The sequence below is a fragment of the Coturnix japonica genome, chromosome 1 (genome assembly GCF_001577835.2).
Source record: "Coturnix japonica isolate 7356 chromosome 1, Coturnix japonica 2.1, whole genome shotgun sequence".
Taxonomy (NCBI): domain Eukaryota; kingdom Metazoa; phylum Chordata; class Aves; order Galliformes; family Phasianidae; genus Coturnix; species Coturnix japonica.
Genome location: NC_029516.1, coordinates 12,842,939 through 12,859,870, shown reverse-complemented (window position 1 = coordinate 12,859,870; position 16,932 = coordinate 12,842,939). Strand labels below are relative to the sequence as shown.

The window sequence follows — 16,932 nt, the reverse complement described above, 5'->3', positions numbered from 1 at the left end:
GCGTTTCTCAAGGCTGCTTCTCCTAGGGGAAATCTACCCCTGAGTGTCACCTCTTGCAAAACATGAGGGGGTATTTTTGAGCCAGATCAATGCTCTGAGCAGGCTTGCTGTAGTATGTGCTAGCAGAACAGTGATGGCTTAGGGGCAGATAGAGCAGGGGGAAGGGCAGGAGCCTGGCAGTGCTTGTGCAGACAGAGCAAAGCCCGGTTGCCACAGCTGCAGAGCAAAAGCTTTTGGTAGTTCTTTTTCTTATTTTCTTTTTTTTTCTTTCTTTTTCTTTCAGGAAATTAATGCTCTCTCTTGCATCTGTGAAAGGAGCTCTGCAGAAGTTCAGCAGAAGACAGCAGAAGCTCAAAGCTGACCACAAGAAAATCTTACTTTTCTCAGTTTTGTGAATGCTGATACATTAACTCTTATGTTTGGCAGCGCTGCCATTTGTACACCTTTCACACATAACTTTCCATAGGTTTTGCATCCTTTAATCAAATGACAGTTATTTCAAAGGGACAGCATTTGCAAAGCTGAAGAAGAGAGGGAAATTCACAGCAAAGCAACTGTAAGTAAATGGAAGGCAGTGAATTCACCATAAGCAAACAGAAGCAGGGCAACCCACTGCAAGGCAGACCTTCCTGTAGTAGTTGTGGGGTCCATTCCCCAACATCTGCATTGCTAAGCCCAGTTTATGGTTGGTCTCAGTGCTTCCCAATCCTGGCACAGCAGGAAGCACTCACTGCACACCAGCCTGTGGGGATTTCCCTGGCTTATGGGTGTTATCTGAGAGTTCAGGATCAGAGTGAAGTCTGACTCCTTGTTTGCCTCTCTTTGCTTGTGTGTCCTCCACTGTTTTGTATCTCAGCCCACGCTCCAGATCCTGCATCTGCAACTCAGCAATTCCAGGCAAGTCTTCCTGATCAGGATGCAATGTTAGCTGACCATGTTTTGAAACACGAGGTAAGATCTTCCACTGTCAACTGATTTCCACGTCCATAGGATTCTAAATTCTGTGTCTGCTGGTCTATTGCTTTAAATGGGATCTGTGACTGCATCCTGCGCCTGGTGCACAGCCATTGGAAGGTTTTGGGAGGGTCTTTACCTTAAGGGATGGGGTTGAGCCTCAAAGCAGGTTCTGTGCAGAGCCCACATTTAGCTAGACTGCAAAACCCATCCTCTGTTCAAGCTGTCACAGGTCAGCACACACAGTCCAGAGTTATGTGTATTGTGCAGGAACTGGCAGGCTTTGGAACTGCAGCTTCCCCACTCAGGTGGGTGATGAGGATGACAACTGAACCAGAGGGAGGGATTTAGGGCATCTTCCCAGTGCCTCCCAGTGCTGCATTAGTCACAAATGTCACAGCTATTAACAGCCAGTGCCAAACTGGTCATGTGTCACCAGATTCTTGTTTCCACCCACTAATTTGTGCAAAAAGGGAAGTAATTTTGTGTCAGACATTTTCTCTCAAATCAGAAGGTCTCAAGGCTGAGCAGAATGCTGCTTCCACCCACTGGTTAATGGGAATGGGAAGCAGTGGGGCAAAAACTACATTAAGAATTTGCCTATATAAACTGTCTACTTAAATCCCCCAAGAGGGTCTCAAGAGCAAGAAATGAAGCAAGAAGCACCAAGAGAAATGCTTTTCCTCCTGTCCTTGCAACTAAAGGAGAGTGTGCTGGCACATCCCATGCGAGGAATCTGATGAGACCTCTTCATATCACACTTCAGCATCTACACACAAGCCAGCATGACCTGAGGTGTGGAAATCATAGAATCATAGAATCATTAAGGATGGAAAGACCACTAAGATCATCTAGTCCAGCCATCAACCCATGCCTGTGATCACTCTAGACCATGTTCCTCAGTGACACATCAATCATCTTCTTGAGCTTTGTCTTCCAAGGGCAGTGACTCCACCACCTCCTACAGGAAACCACTCCTGTAGCTTCCTGCTGTCAAAACACGTCTGTGAGTGGTGGGGATTAAGGCCTGGCCTGTGCAGAGAAGCTCAGCTTTGCAATGCACCCAATGCATCTGAGCAGGATGCAGAAAAACTGATGTGAAATGAATGCACACAAAGAGAAGTCGATTTACAATTCAGTTTTGTTGTGTTTTTTTTTCTTAATGATGAAAAAAACCAAGCACTGATTTGTTGAGGACTGATGGCATTTGGCTGAATGACAACCAGTCAGGCTGAATGGGGCAGATGTCTGAAAGCATCATCAGAAGGATGCAACGTGCTCATCGCTGCGTGCTGTCCTGAGGAAAATGAGAAATCTTAATAAATTCTGTGAGAAATGACATCACTCTTCCCTGTGTCAGAGGAGCTGACTTCATCCCAAATAACATGTTTTACAGGAATCTCTTCAAGCCTTAAGCTGAAGGACATTTCTCAGCAAGCCACTTCCTTTGTGCATTTCCCAGTGCACAGCTGACATGAACAGACGCGGCACGTCACAGCCTGGAACAATTTCCAGCTTCGGCAGAGGTCAGAGTCTATGCCATGTCTGCAGAGCAATTTGGCACATTTTGAGTTTCACCAGTAAATCAGATCAGCTTCTTAAAACGCTTTTGTTTTCTGCACTCCAATAAATGCTGTGTATTTCAGCTCAGAGAGATACTTCTCTGAAAATACTGATCATAATGTGAGCATTTATTGAGAAACTGCATGTGTGAGTCATAAAACAAAGACCAGTCCTACAGAAAAGCACAAGCGCACAACAGGAAAGGTTAATTTCAAGGTCATTACCCAAAATGATTGTTGTCTGGATGGAATGAACTGTGATCTTTAGGAATGTCCACTGGAACGTGGAACATTCTTCCATTCTGGGAAGAAAAATATTTATTTTGTTCATTAATGCCATAGTCAGTGCTTGGGGTAACTCACAACTAGTGGCTCCTCCCATTTGGAAGAAACATTCTGTGGCCATGTTTTTAGTAATTAATATAGTATCACAGAATCACGGAATTGTAGGGGTTGGAAGGGACCTCTAGAGATGTTCCTTAAACCTACATACACGTAAGGCCTTCTGGGGGGCTTCACACCTTGCCTTGAGGCCAAGAATATAACTTCTCACTTCTGGATTATATCACATTTGGAGTGAAGTAGAAGCAGCACTGCTTATTTCTAGGTACCCACTAAAAAGGTTTTACAAATAACTGTGCTGTGGGCAATGCCTACAGTGTAGTTCTTATTTAGGATCTTGCTGACTCTGCAAAGGAGTATTTGTAAATCCCAATTTTACTTGGATCCTACCAGGAATGAAACCATTCAGATCTGGCAGATAGATAACACAGATAAATTGCAAATTCTGCCTGTACAGACTCAACTGTGCAGTGTCTCCTGATATTCTGGAAATATTCTTTGACCCTGAAACTCCTCATTTGTCTGCTCACCTTTATGTCTTTAGGGCTTGATCTGCTGGAGTCGGTGGAAGCTCTGCTCCTGATTATTAGTGGGGCATGCCTGGGCTCAGCCTGAGCATGGATGGAGCTGAAACTGCAGCTTTTTGTCTGCTTCCTTATCTATACCTTTGGACTGCAGTCTGGCTATACCAGTTTCACTCAGCCTCACCTCCTGCTCTGCTTCATCCTGCACTCTTGCTATCTTTGGGATCCCTTTCTTTTCTTGAGTCCTAACTTCCCTGTTCTTGCTCCAGGTAAGAACAGCTGTGTGGGATTAGACCATCTGTTCTGCTTCCGATACTGGCCATGAACAGACACCCAGGAAAAATTCAGAACAAATCTATAATTCCTCCCTTAACACTACATCAGCTTCTACCTATTTCCAGCTCTGAGGCTTTCCTGAACCTGCTGTGGTCTCTTCGTGTCATGGATACCTCCAAACCCCTGGGAGAGCACATACACTCCTTGCAATCAGTCTCACTCTTCCTGGAGAAGGAGTTCCTTGTCTGGACGACATCCTGCTGCATGACCAGCTTCTTCCTTTTGGTTGCTTTGGATTTGGTTTCTACCTGCATTAGCTGGTCCCTTATTCTTGTCCCAGAGATGCACTGAACACTCAGTGCATATCCACTCTGTGTATTAATGATTTTAGAATTTCTTTTTGTAGTATCCTCATCTCAACTCTTTTTCAGCTTGAGAATCTCCACTCTCCCGCACTGTTCCTTGCACAGCAATTGGGCCACACTTATTATTATTCTCTGAACATTTTTCACTACTTTGCTAACCTTTTTTGAGAGGCCAGAACTGCACAGTGTTGAAAGTGAAGGTGAATGATGGATTTATACAGTGACATGGTAATGTTCAGTATTTTGTTGGCTACTCTTCTGCTGGAATTCCATCACATTTATTTGCTCTTTGGCTGTTAGTGAGCACTGACTCGATATCTTCAAAAAGTGTCCATAGTAGGTTGGCCATGGCCTTCCTCCTGAGTAACAACTGCAAGCAGAGAGACTGTCTCTCACACATGAAGTTAGAGCTGCTTCTCCCTAAATGCTCTCACTGCTTCATACCCACCTAGTCTGAGTTTTATTTGACATTATATGGGTTGCTCACACTGTCTTATAAGGTCCTTCTCAAGTTCTTTGCTGCAGGCCATCATGTTTGCTACTAATTCCGTGTATTATCATTATATTTTGTCACTTCCCTCCTAACCTGTTGAAGCTCTTTGCTCTGGCTTTCCTCTGCTGGAGGGACAACACTGCTTTTCCCATCATGACTGTTTCTTGTCATGCTCTACTTGACTAGAGGACAGATTTCCAGTTGAATGTGTATGTAAAGAATAAAACCCAAGAAGCCTTCCAGCTACCTAAGTGCTGTTACAGCGTGTCACCCCCACGGGCTTGCTCCCTCTGGTAAGTGTCCACACAAGTGTGAAACGCTCATGGGCAGCACAATGGGCTGATACAGGCACCCACAATGGGCTGATACAGGCACCCAAGTGTCTTCCATGACTGTTACTTTGTTTAGTATTCTTTCTCAGGTTTCTTTTTGCCTACAGCAGATCAGAAATCTGAGTGTCCAGGGAGAACCCAGCCAAGCCTACCTTACGCAGAGCTGATTTGGAAACATGAAGCATTAAGACCCTTTTCCACCTGTTCCTCCAGCAGCAAGGTCTGGGCAGTTTCTACATGCATCCTGCATATACATTCATGATATTCAAATCATATTGACATTTTCTTATGTTTTGCCATCTCTTAGAGCATTTTTATGGGGTTAGAGAGCTTGTTAATCTGTGCGTCATGCAGAAAAAGAGATCAATCATTACATGTAGCCTAGTTTCTGTTTTGCATTTCCTGCTGACTTATCTCCTCTTGAGCCTGGGTTTGCAACAGCTGCTGTAACAAGCTTGTTACCCATAACCTACATCTACACTTGCCTGACAAACTGGAATGAAAGCAGAGGGTTGCATATGTCTTCCTGGATAACAGTGGACTTTATTCTCTGTTGCCTCTTCGTTGGGTACAAGTACAATGGTATCATGTGATGAGCAGGCCTCAGTCCTTTGGCTGTTTGTGATCTAAGAATCACATAGGTATCAGAGCCCAGCAATATAATTTTTTCTTAAAAGCTTCATAGTAATGAACAGAAGCTACACTAAAGACCTCCAAAAGCATTTTGAAGCCAACCTGAATTGATGAAGGCCAATGAGTGATGATCATCTGTTGCTGCGCAATTACCTTCAGATGTCCATATAGCAGTTTCTGCAGAAGAACCTAGCTTTGTGTTTGCAATGCTGTAAGCCATTTACACCATCTATAGACCATCCAATAAATGTACAAATGTCCCTGTTTGCCTTAGGCTATATTTCACCCAGACCTCTGAAGCAGCCCCTAAACCTGGAGAACAGCAGATAGCAGTGAGAGGCAGACAGAAGTGACCTAGAAGAGCATTTAATAAGAAGAGGTAATCATGCTATGAATTAACACCCTTGCGTACTTAATGGAAACCTTTCTGCCTTAACAACCTGTTAGGCAGGGATGGGATTGATCCTATTGCCCAGCACCGCTCCCTCCCATAGTGGAAATCTGTGCACACTGTGATGGAGGAGTGGAGATGGGTGAAGTGGAAGACCTGGCAGTGGAGGACTATAAAAGCAATTGCTCTATCAGCTTTCTTCTTCATTCTTCTTTTGTGGATGTACATGCATACTCCCACCCAGGGCTCTGGACTAGCAGTCTGTGTTGTTATAATCAATGATAAGTTAGCTAAAATCAAGTGTCTTCTCATTGTCATCTTAACTTTTTTTTGAGGCATGCTGAATGGTTTCCAGGAGGCTGGGGCTAGGCAGTTAGGGAACGCCACATAGTAAGGTTAAAGCAGGAGGCACCAGGAGGCTTTCAGTCTCCTAAATTTAACACTGATTTGAATCTGCCCTGGATGATGTTTTGTGGAGCTCTGATGGAGTAAAGAGAGAAACGAGATGGATGAGCATGCAGGAGCACTGGTTTTGGTGGTGCCTGTCTATGTTAGAGAGGAATTTCTGGTAGAAGGGAGTTAATCATTGATTAGAGAAGATCCAACAGAAACTTCAGCACCAGAGATGCTGCAGGTGATAGAGCAGGGTGCTCAAAGCAAGAAGGATTTTGGCAAATGCATAAAATGGAAGAAGCTGACAGAGCATTTCCTCTCTTGTGCAAGAGGCAGCTCAGCTCCACATGAAGTGTATGGGCCCTGGAGCCCAAACAAAGCATTGAGTGGCTGTGCTGGTGCTGGAGGAGCAGAGGCAGGAGCAGAGGATAATGTTGGTACAAGGATGGTGATGGCGTGAGGGACACGGTGAGGACTGTTCATACCACCACACCCCTGCCTTCCTATCTAGTTTACATTTTATCCCAATTAAAGAAAAATTGTGAGTATTTGTCATTGGGTGAATATTTGTGAGTAGGGAAAATTTGTCCAGTGAACATCAATTTAGCATAATTTTCCTGCTTTTCCAGTCAGGGGCTTGGGCCAGGACTATTTACCTTGACACTGTTAAATCTGAGGTCATGTCTTGCCGCTGGCAGGAGACTTACTCTGCAGTACTACTTGCACTTGCATGTCTCTTTTATCTGCACAATTCAGGATGAAATGTTCCCATTCTGTTTGTGGCTTAACAAGAAAAATAAATGTACAGTGCAGGGCTACTTGCTTGTTCTCCACCAGAAGTGACCCTACATGCATAGAAAGTACTTTAGACAAAAAGAGAAAACAGGCAAAAGCAAGCTGGAGCAATGGCAACTCAGAGGCCAAAGTTACCAGGAAGATGCAATGTCATTCACACACAGCAGCAATGAAACCACTGGCTGTGGCATCCTTCCAGGAAATCAGGTGCTGCTGCTGCTGCCAACAAGTTGTTGGGTTTTAACCACGTCTCTTGAAATGTGGCTGTGAGCACAACCCTCCTGCCAGGCTGTGTCCTCACAACTCCATCTCCTCATCTTGCCTCACCTGTGCTTAAATCTCTGTCTATCTTCCTGCCGTCTGCTGGTGCTTCTTCACAGCAAACTCTCCCTTCTGGCTGGTTTGGGAACAGGCATTCTTTGCAGCTTTCTGTGTTCTCAGAGGCTCTGCAGGCTTCTAACAGTATCTTCATTATCCAAATCTCTCCCCAGCCTTTCTCTACTGAAACAAGCAGTTCTTTTAGCATCAGAGATCCATGCTCAAGCCATGAGGATCTGGCCACTGCAGATAGGAAGAACTGCAGTTCGGCTGCTTCATTTCAGTTCTGTGCAGTGTGCTGCACATGCAACTCCTCCAAACACCTGTTGGCCTTTTTAGATTCTGCCTACTTTTAGGGAGGCAACAAGTGTGCACTGGGAGCTGTCAAATCCTTCTCACACCCAACATAGAAAACTCTCCCTGTCTACACCAGGCTTATGATGCCCATCATTTCTGCAACAGCAAACCTCCCTGCCTCTCTCCCCATCCATGCCCATCATCACAGAGGGCATATGCAGCACAGCTCAAAATCCATCCACATTGTAATCCTCCACAGGAACCAGCCTGGTCTTAGACAGCAGCTCCAGCTGCACTCATTGCTACCAGCCAGCTCCTAAGTCATATGGCCACAAAAAATAATGGAACATTTTATGTGATGGAGGATTGCAATGAGACACACTGTCAAGTGTTCCCACATCCCATGGATGTGAATCCTGTGGCTGGTGTCAGCAGCAGGCCCTGCCGGCAGAAGCCAGCGCTGCAAAGTAACCAGAAGGCTGTGTATCTGCTGTTTTGTTTCCTGTGTTTGGGTTGGTTTCCTGCCTGCCCCTCTTATTAATACACACAAGACTTGTCCAATTTGCCCTGAGTGACTTAAAGCTTAAATTTCTGCTGAATGCTCTGAAAGTCGCTGCAACCATAAAAAACTTTAGCAAGATTTACAAGAAAATGAGCCTGCCCTCTAGCTGCAGATCACGCACACAGCTGTTTATTGTCTTTTCTGCAGGAGAAAGGGGTTCACACCAGTTTTGCTTCCTCATGTGCTTCCCGGACACTCCTTCCTGAATGTGGGGCTTGTTGGGCACCTTGGTGGGACTGAGATGGCTGCCTAGGAGCCCCTGAGATTAATTGCAAGGAGCCCCTGACATGGCTGCCCAGGAGGCCCTGACATGGCCGCCCAGGAGCCTGGTTGCTGACCCAATGCATCTGCAGGGCTTTGATGCAAGTTTGGTGCTGGTTCTCTAAGCTGCAGGGCAGCCGTTCATGGTATCCATTCATCTTCACTGCCCTCAACAGTGATGACAAACCAGTTCCTGAAGGGCAGGGACATTTCTTGTAGCCCACAGCTTTGTCACTAATTGTAGCTCTTTTTGTGTAGTCTTGAGATACAGTACTGGTGGTACATACACCTTAAGTAGCGCCTGAATTTGAGCCAGCAGAATCAGAACCATAGCAAACATGAATTCAAATGCCATTTTGTATATATGTACATATTTGTGGCTAAAACAAGCTTGAAAAATGCTGGAGAAAACAACAGCCCACCAGGGGGCTGGTACTCAAATATCATAATGCCTCTACAGCACTGGAAAGATTTGGTGTTCTGGAGTTCTATATGGCAAGAAGACAAACTGATGCAGACTCATACTTTACATAATGGCACAGAGACACGTGGTACTGTACAAACAAACCACTGAATAAGCAGAGACAGGGCTCTGGGTTAAGAAGCCAATGGCTTTTGGCATGTATTACTTCGAGAAGTAAACAAACGTCTCCAAATCCCCTCAAATGGAGCACCATTTCAGAAACACTGACATTTCTGAAAAAGGAAACGTTGTTGGCACTTTTAGAGTAAGTTATCCTGTTACTAATCGTCTGCAATGAAAGGAGAGAAGCTCATATTTAAGGAAAGTGGAATCTTCCTTCTTTCTTTGTTGCTGCCATTGCAAGTGCCAGAGATAACATGGATCAGGTCTGCATTCTTTCTTTGCCCCAGCTGACTTGAAAATCTATTTCCCCACTGTGAGGATGACCAAGCCCTCCCATTAGTAACAGCAAACACACTCTCTGTGACTGTGACCAGATGTCCTGGCTGGAGCTGGGCTCACCCTAGTGACCATCGTGCTGGCTGTCTTCCAATGGGTTTCTGCCAGCCTCTCACACTGTCTCACTCAGGGGCTGGCTAAGATGTAGAGGTACTTATTAGCACAGCAATTATGCTGCCAAACTCATAAGAAAAGATAATTAAATTTATAAGTCTAGTGAACTCTTCACCAAGTATTTGATTACTGTGGTGGAGTGGAGGGGTGTGGTGAGCAGCTGAAGGGCTCAGGCTGTGGGACAGCTTTGAGCTTGATGGGCAAATGGGAGAGCCATAAGCAAAGCCCAAAGTGGAGGAAATTTCTTGTAAGAGACTCTGAGAGTGCACTGATGAATAAGAATTTGCTGTGGCTGGTGAGAGGTGATACTTGGGATGGGCCATTTTGGGGGCATTTGCAGCAGTGCTGGCACATGTTGTGATATCTGACCACACTCAGCACATCAGTAGGTTCATGAACCATGTATGACAGCCCAGTGCCTCAACTTGCTTCTTCATCAGCAATGATGAGAAATATCTAACAACTGGCAGAGGCAGGGAGTCTAAAATCATGTTCGGTAAGGAATTTCGCGCTTCAGGAGCCACTAGGTGGCATATGAGGCGTAGCAGAAAAGAAGCACAGTGTTTGCGGGCAGAACCAAGCTCCCCAGCGGCTGGGCAAAGCTGGAGGGGCTATCGCTTGTCCTGAGCAAAATTGCACAGAAGTCACCTTGTCGCAGTAATTCAGTATCCTGTCACAAAAGTGTGGGTGTTGTGTTGATATTAGATATTAGCTGTTTGTAGGACACTGGATATTAATAGGCAAGATCCAGCCCATAATTCTCCACAGGGACCTCCAGACCAGAGGATGTAGCCACCACCCCCTAGGCAGGCCAAGCAACAGTTACTGAAGCAGCTACCGCTTGCATCCTGCTTTGTTCTCTGTGACAACTCTTTATGGCCTAAAGTAAAAGAGGATTTACTCTTAAATGTGTTTAATTCTGACATGAGGATGCTGTGTACTGTATCCACACAGGCCGAAAGACCTTCTTGTTGCAGGGATGGGTCTTGTAGCAGAAACCCCATGAGGAACATCCAGATAGAAATGGGATTGCTATCCCACAGATGTCTAAGAAATCAGAAATAAAGTGGACTAGGGAAGGAACCTTGAAACCCCTTTCCTCCCTTTTCTCTTTATCTGTGGTATCTACACTACCACAGTGATCAGAAGACAGGTTCCTACAATGAACTGACCTGAACCTGAGGTCTCAGCTACAGCCATGTTGTATCTGAACTGCTCTGCAGGGTCTGGCTTGCACATGCTGCACTTCCAGAGCCACAGTAGATGTGAGCAGTGGGTTTTTCTGCTGCTATTGCAGCACTGATTCCCCCTAGGATTTTAGCTGAGCTCACCATTGTTACACCCAGACCCAGATAATTCAGCCTCGCTGCTGAGAAAAGCTTATTTGCTCTCTAAAAGCTTCTAGCCTGACCCAAACTCAGTGATATAAGGCACAAATAGGGAGGATCCCTGATATCTGGACTCAAGCCATGCTAGCAATGAACCAGCAGCACTCCTCTGTCAGTAGAGCTGGTTCTTCTACAACAACCTGCTGTGGTGACTTGAGAGAACTGTATTGCCCTACAATCTTAACCAGAGTAGTTAATCGAGTAAAACTTGGCACAGTAGATCCAGGTTTTGCACTTTGATACTGAAGAAGAAATATTTGTTAAGACTGTGGAGAAAGAATGTGGCTCCTTAGGCAGCGAGAAGTTTGGGTGGCATTGCAGGGACGGACCTCATGATTGCATATGTTCAATTTTCATCTCTAAGCTTTTAATGCATGTTCCTATCTGAAGTGTCGGCTTTAGATTTCCAGGCACTCTGTAGAGCCATTTAAACAGACAGATATCACAGTTAAAAGAAAAGATTTTGATGCATTCTCACTTTGTGTATTGAATACTGAAATGTTTTGAATGTGAATGTTTTGAATATCAAAGTATTTTTATTAGACTATGAAATACAAATGTTCTCTCCTGCAGGTGCCAAAGTACAACTTTCAGCCTTACCCTAAAGAGTGTTTACATCTTTTCTTATGAAATGCGATGGAATCATCCTGCTTCGTGGGGATTCTGAGTTTCATCACAATGGTTTTCCCGTGCACAATTCTCTGTTAACACAGACTCAGTACATCTACCTGCTGTATAGTTGTGGTGTAAGACATTCCATCAACCGAAGCACTGTGATAAAAGCTGCACCACTGCATATATGCTTGAAATCTGCCTAGAAACATCTTACCTCCAGCCTGACACATTCTGAAAGAGCATTATCATTACAATAAAAGCCTCTCTTCTCTTTCATCTATGACCTACTTTACAGTGATTTCTATCAAAAGTACAAATGCCTACTGAATAAAACTCTATACATTTTATCCTTTACCCAAGGATCTTAAAATCTTTTATTACCCTTCATAAATTAACCTCTCAGTGGCACCCTAGGTGATGCTTGTGGCACGATTTGGGAAACTCTGCAACTGGAGGCAAGGACTGATGTGCTGAGCTGCCATATGAGCCTGCAGTGAGTCTATATGGCTGCCAAGGCCATCTGAGTTCCCAGAAGCTCAGTTCTAATACCTCAGTGTCTTCTCCTGAACTTAGTCATAAAATAACAGGGCGTGGGGAGAGCTCTTCTGGCACACAGGCTGTGGAAATCCTTAGACTATAAAAATCTTAGACTATAGGGCTAGTAGTTCCCATTTTCATATTACTTATTCAAGTAATCAACTTATTCAGCTCCCATATGATCTCTTAGCACATGTGATGCAATGTTTTACTATAAAATTTAGGGGGTTCAACTGTGCCAGGAAGTAAAGCAGTGAAAAGGAAAAGAAGGGAAGTAGTTTCAGACCATATGCTTGTCCTTGAGATCCTCTGCCAGTAAGTGGTGCTTGTCCTGCCCTGTATTTTTAGTTTTCTTTATCATGAGACTGAAGAGCTGGACAGATAACAGGAAAACTACTGGACTGACTGACTGTGCAGAGACAGAAAGTGGGAATAGCCATTATGTGCTGACAGCTGCACCAATTAACAAGGAGAAAGAGGGAAGGAGTCTTCTGAGATCTTGCACTGGAGCCACGCATGCAAGAAGAGAGAGAAGGCAACACATTTTCCACCTGGAAATGTTATTTTTTTTAGAGAACCACATTCCCTTCCTGCAAGGATGTGGCAAAAACCTATTACAATCAGCACCATGAATCATATGTCCTCACTACAGCTTGAGGAAGAGACTTCTTCAAGCCACAGAACAAAAATGTGTTGTTTCAAATGCATTTATCTTAACACAGTGCTCACATTTGCTGACAAAAACTCATAATGAGTTTTCATGCTTTTTTCTTATTTTATTTTGTTTTGCTTTATTTTCTCCTGCATTCTATCAGTTGCAGTTGATAGCAGTGGCAGCAGTCATACAGTGTAATTAGCACTGTTGCTCTTCTGGCTTTGGTGTCAGCTCTATGAAAGCAGGACTTTCATGGGCTGCAAACCAAGGGCACTTTGTGAGTACTTTTTTGGCTTCTAGAAAGTGATCGGTAGTGACAGCTAAACATCCCATCTATTATTTATCAGCTTTATCATGGTTTTGAGTTTTGCCCTTTATATCATGCAGGAAATGGAGCAGAGAAATAAAACACCTCTGCCTGAGAAATCACATTGCATGGATTGATCAAAAAACAAACCACACCAGCAGCCAGGTACAGGGAATGTGGACGCTGGAGGGAAGAAGCAAGTTGCCAGATGCTGGGGTTCCTGTATTGACACCTTCTCACTGTATCTTTCATCTTTTAAAACTGAAGCTTTCATCCATGCAGAAAGTCAGAAAAGGCAGTTCCATTGTCCATGGCTGCAGAGGGCATGGGCATGATGCTGGTTCTTGGAAGTTTGCGTAAAAAAGGCACTCAAACTCTGTAGAGTATCATTTAAATGCTATGTTTTAGAGCTGAAGCTATAAAGAAAAAAAAGAATACATAACTGTACATCCCTTCTGATGCTGAGATGCTAGAGAAGTTTGTCCTGTGGACAAGGGATGCACAGAGAATCACAGAATCATAGAGTTACCCAGGTTGGAAAAGACCTTGAAGATCATCAAGTCCAACCACAGCCTAACCATAGCACCCTAACTAACAACCCTTTGCTAAATCATAGCAACTCATGGCACAGCACAGTCTGGGGACTGCAGTTCATGTGTGGGTTGGCTGCTTTGAGGGTGAGCACACACAGAGGAGCTCAGCTCAGACCAAGCGCTCAGACCCATTGAGGCTGATCCCTACACAAAAGCAGGTTGTGATCACGCCAAGCCCAACAGCATGTGTCCTCCACCCACTCAGCAGCACCATGCACATGGCAGGGGTTTGCAGGGAGATGTCAGCTCTGCAGTCCCACCCTGCCCCAGGATGCTATGTGCCATTTATTGGCATCTGTGCACTAGGCTGCCCCTGGTAGTAATTATGGCTCAGGCATATGGGCTAATCTGTTGCTTCTTGCTGTGAGATCACTGTCCCTGTAGCAGCACATCTTTCAACAAGGCTTCCTACGAAGGCTTAAAATCCCTCTTAAAAAAACCCTTAGCAAGCAAAAACTCATCGTCTAAGACATGCACTTAAGCAGGTGTAGATTTAAGCTTAACTGACCCAAGTAAGGACAAACCTCCTTGCCATGAATGTGTTTGTCTTTCCGCTCTGGTTGACTCCCACAGATTTGGGTTCTACAGCTATTGTTGAAAAATAAGGCTTGGAACCCCACTCACCCACCCTGCTGTAATTTCTCACGCTTTGCCAAGGGAGTGCATGCATCTGATGGATTGATGCTTGGAAAGCAGTGGTCACAGTGATGTGCAGTGGCTCTACCACAAGGAAAACTGGTTTGGCACTCCTTGTTCAGTGCTGTACCTTCTCTTTGGCCAGGATAAGTGTATTTTTCTCTGCCTAAAAGTAATATTTTTAAACAGAATTACCTAAACCTCCACAGAGGGCTATTACAAGTTATTTGGATACATCTAGAGTGTACTGTGCAGCTGTTCAGGCTTCAAAAATCAGATTACCCTTTCCTTTTAAAACCTAGAGGAATGTGATCTTGAGCTGTGAGTCACCTTACTGTGACGTACTCCTTTGGACTGTTTTTGCTTAGAGAAGAAGCTGTGAGCATCAAAGCAGCTCAGGGCACTGAGGGATGAAGGGAAGCCTCCAGGCACGTCATCCCAGGGGAAAGCCAGCAGGGATCAGGTAAGGGGCTGTGTCCCTGTGGCAGCAGGAAGTGGGATGCTGGATGCTGGAGGCAGGGTGAGAGATGTGGGATGTGGGCACAGGTGGATGGACTCACCCTGAATCTATGCATGCTCCTGCCAGCGGCACATGGTGCAGCATGGAAGGAATTGTGAAAGCATGCTGAAAATAGTGCTGATTTGAACAAAAGAAAGGTATTCTCCCTCACGGCTGACAGATTGACCCCTGGGATACAGTGCCCAAGGCCTGAGCAGGGAGGAGCCCAGGAGCAGGGCACTTCTGCACTCCCACCCCCCTCTACTCACATCCTGCAGTCATACCAGCACAGCCTCTCCTATCCCCGTGCCTCTGTGCCATGGCTGCGTGCCCTGTGTGCAGTGGGGTGGTGAGGACTTCCCCCAGACCCTAACGTGACTGACAGCGGGGAGCACAGCATGGACTTGGGCCAGAGAGCAGAGTCTCAGCAGCACTTACATTAGTCAGTGATAAAGCAATAAGCTGGTGAATGTCCTCTCGTTCCTGGCAGTGCCCCTGGTCTCCCCAGTTCTCTTTGTGACTTCAGCAGAGCATTATTTGCACGTGTGCAGCACGGTCGTGCTGTTACACAACCAACTCTGTCTGCAAGCGTTCTGGTTTCACTTGTGATTCATATCACACAGGGGCTGAAGCGTGTTCACTGGCTCCGGCAGAACAAAAGTCACGAAGCTCTGTAGGCTAAGGTTCATCGCACGCGGCCTCTGGAGCACCGCAGGCATTTCAATCGCATTGATAGTGGTTAATATTTACAGGACCAAAGATCACAGAAAATCAACAGTGTCCGTGAGATGACCGCAAGCCGAGACTTTGAAACCAGAGCTGGGAACGCTGAGGTAAAACTTTTCAAATGAAAAGGACAGCAAAAATAACCATCAGTGTGCAGCAGTGGGGTTTGCTTCCTTCCCTCCCGCATCTCCTTGTGCAACCCCGCGCACACAGCTTAGCCTGAAAGCTTCTGACCCTAAAATCAGGCTTTGTATCACATGCTTCGAATAAAACGATTTGTGATAGGCAAAGGGAGCACCGGGCTAATCCCAAAAGTATCTGGTTCATGTCATGCTTTCCTGGAATTGTGTAGCAACCCAGTATTGCAGGCTGGGGCTCCCTGAGCTGCATCATGGTCCACTGGACACAGCCAGCTGATGGTGTTTTTTCTAGATAGATCTCTCGCTTGCAGACCATTTACATTGCGCAGTCCCAAATGCTCATGTGTAATTCGGGAACCCAGGAAATACATCATGCAAGAAGGCTGCAGAAGCGGAATGAGATACGACACAAGCAGGGAGAAGAGGCAGCCCCAGCATAAAGCCAACAGGAGAGCAGGGCAATGGTCGCATGTGTGAGAGTGAGGCCTCCATGTGATTTGGCTCCATTTTGGAAAGCAATGGGTGCAGAGCTGACAGGTCCTAGCCACCATGATGCTGGTCCAAAGGAGAGCAGGGAATTGTGCCTGTGACCACAGAGCTCCATAGTAATCCCAGGAGGGAGGAGTCTTACTGCTTTGGCACTGGGTTGTGCTTGGGAATACAGTTCCCGATGGATTCTCCTCTGGTCTGGTAATCCTTCAGCCCCACATCCCAAAATATCCCCGAAACAAGAAATCCTGGGCAGGAGTCTCTCATAAGCACCCCACAGCCTCCAAGGTTCAGCCTTTCACCTCAGCTTACCCCCAACCCAGGCAGCTGAGATCTTCCTCCAGTGGCTCATAAACACAGAGAGCCCCTTCTGCACAGCTGAGCTGTTTGATACTTAAATTGGCAGTTTTCAACCTGCAGCCCACGGAATCCTGAGGGCAGGAGGTAAATAACCCACAAATGAGAAGCTCATTGTCGGGAGTTTAAATTTCCCACAGGGGGAATCCCACATCTGTTGGGGAAAATATCTGTGCCCATAAACATAAAAGGGTTCACAGCCTGCCAGATGTGTGCTCGCCCATAAAACATTTGGTTTTCTTGTGGAATGGCATTCCTATGGAGTTAGAGTTGGGCCATATGATGCTAACAGGAGCCAGGGTTAACGTTTGGAGTTGTCTGTCTTCTGCAAGTTTGTGAAAGGCCGTTATGCACAACCAGTTGTGTCATGTCATTAACATGACCAGGATTTAAATCTCGGCTCATCCGACTGGCCAGGCCTGTTCCTCTATAATCCCGTGGAAAAAATGCAAAGTC

General features: G+C 45.5%; 1 long non-coding RNA gene across 1 annotated transcript; it reads left to right on the top strand.

Moving 5' to 3' along the window:
* The first annotated feature begins 651 nt into the window (after window positions 1-651).
* Window positions 652-12,241, top strand: LOC107306524. The gene is made up of 4 exons (XR_004306070.1): window positions 652-951; window positions 1,586-5,068; window positions 5,756-5,860; window positions 11,496-12,241. It is a non-coding gene; the product is annotated as an uncharacterized LOC107306524 (long non-coding RNA).
* Window positions 12,242-16,932: the final 4,691 nt, after the last annotated feature.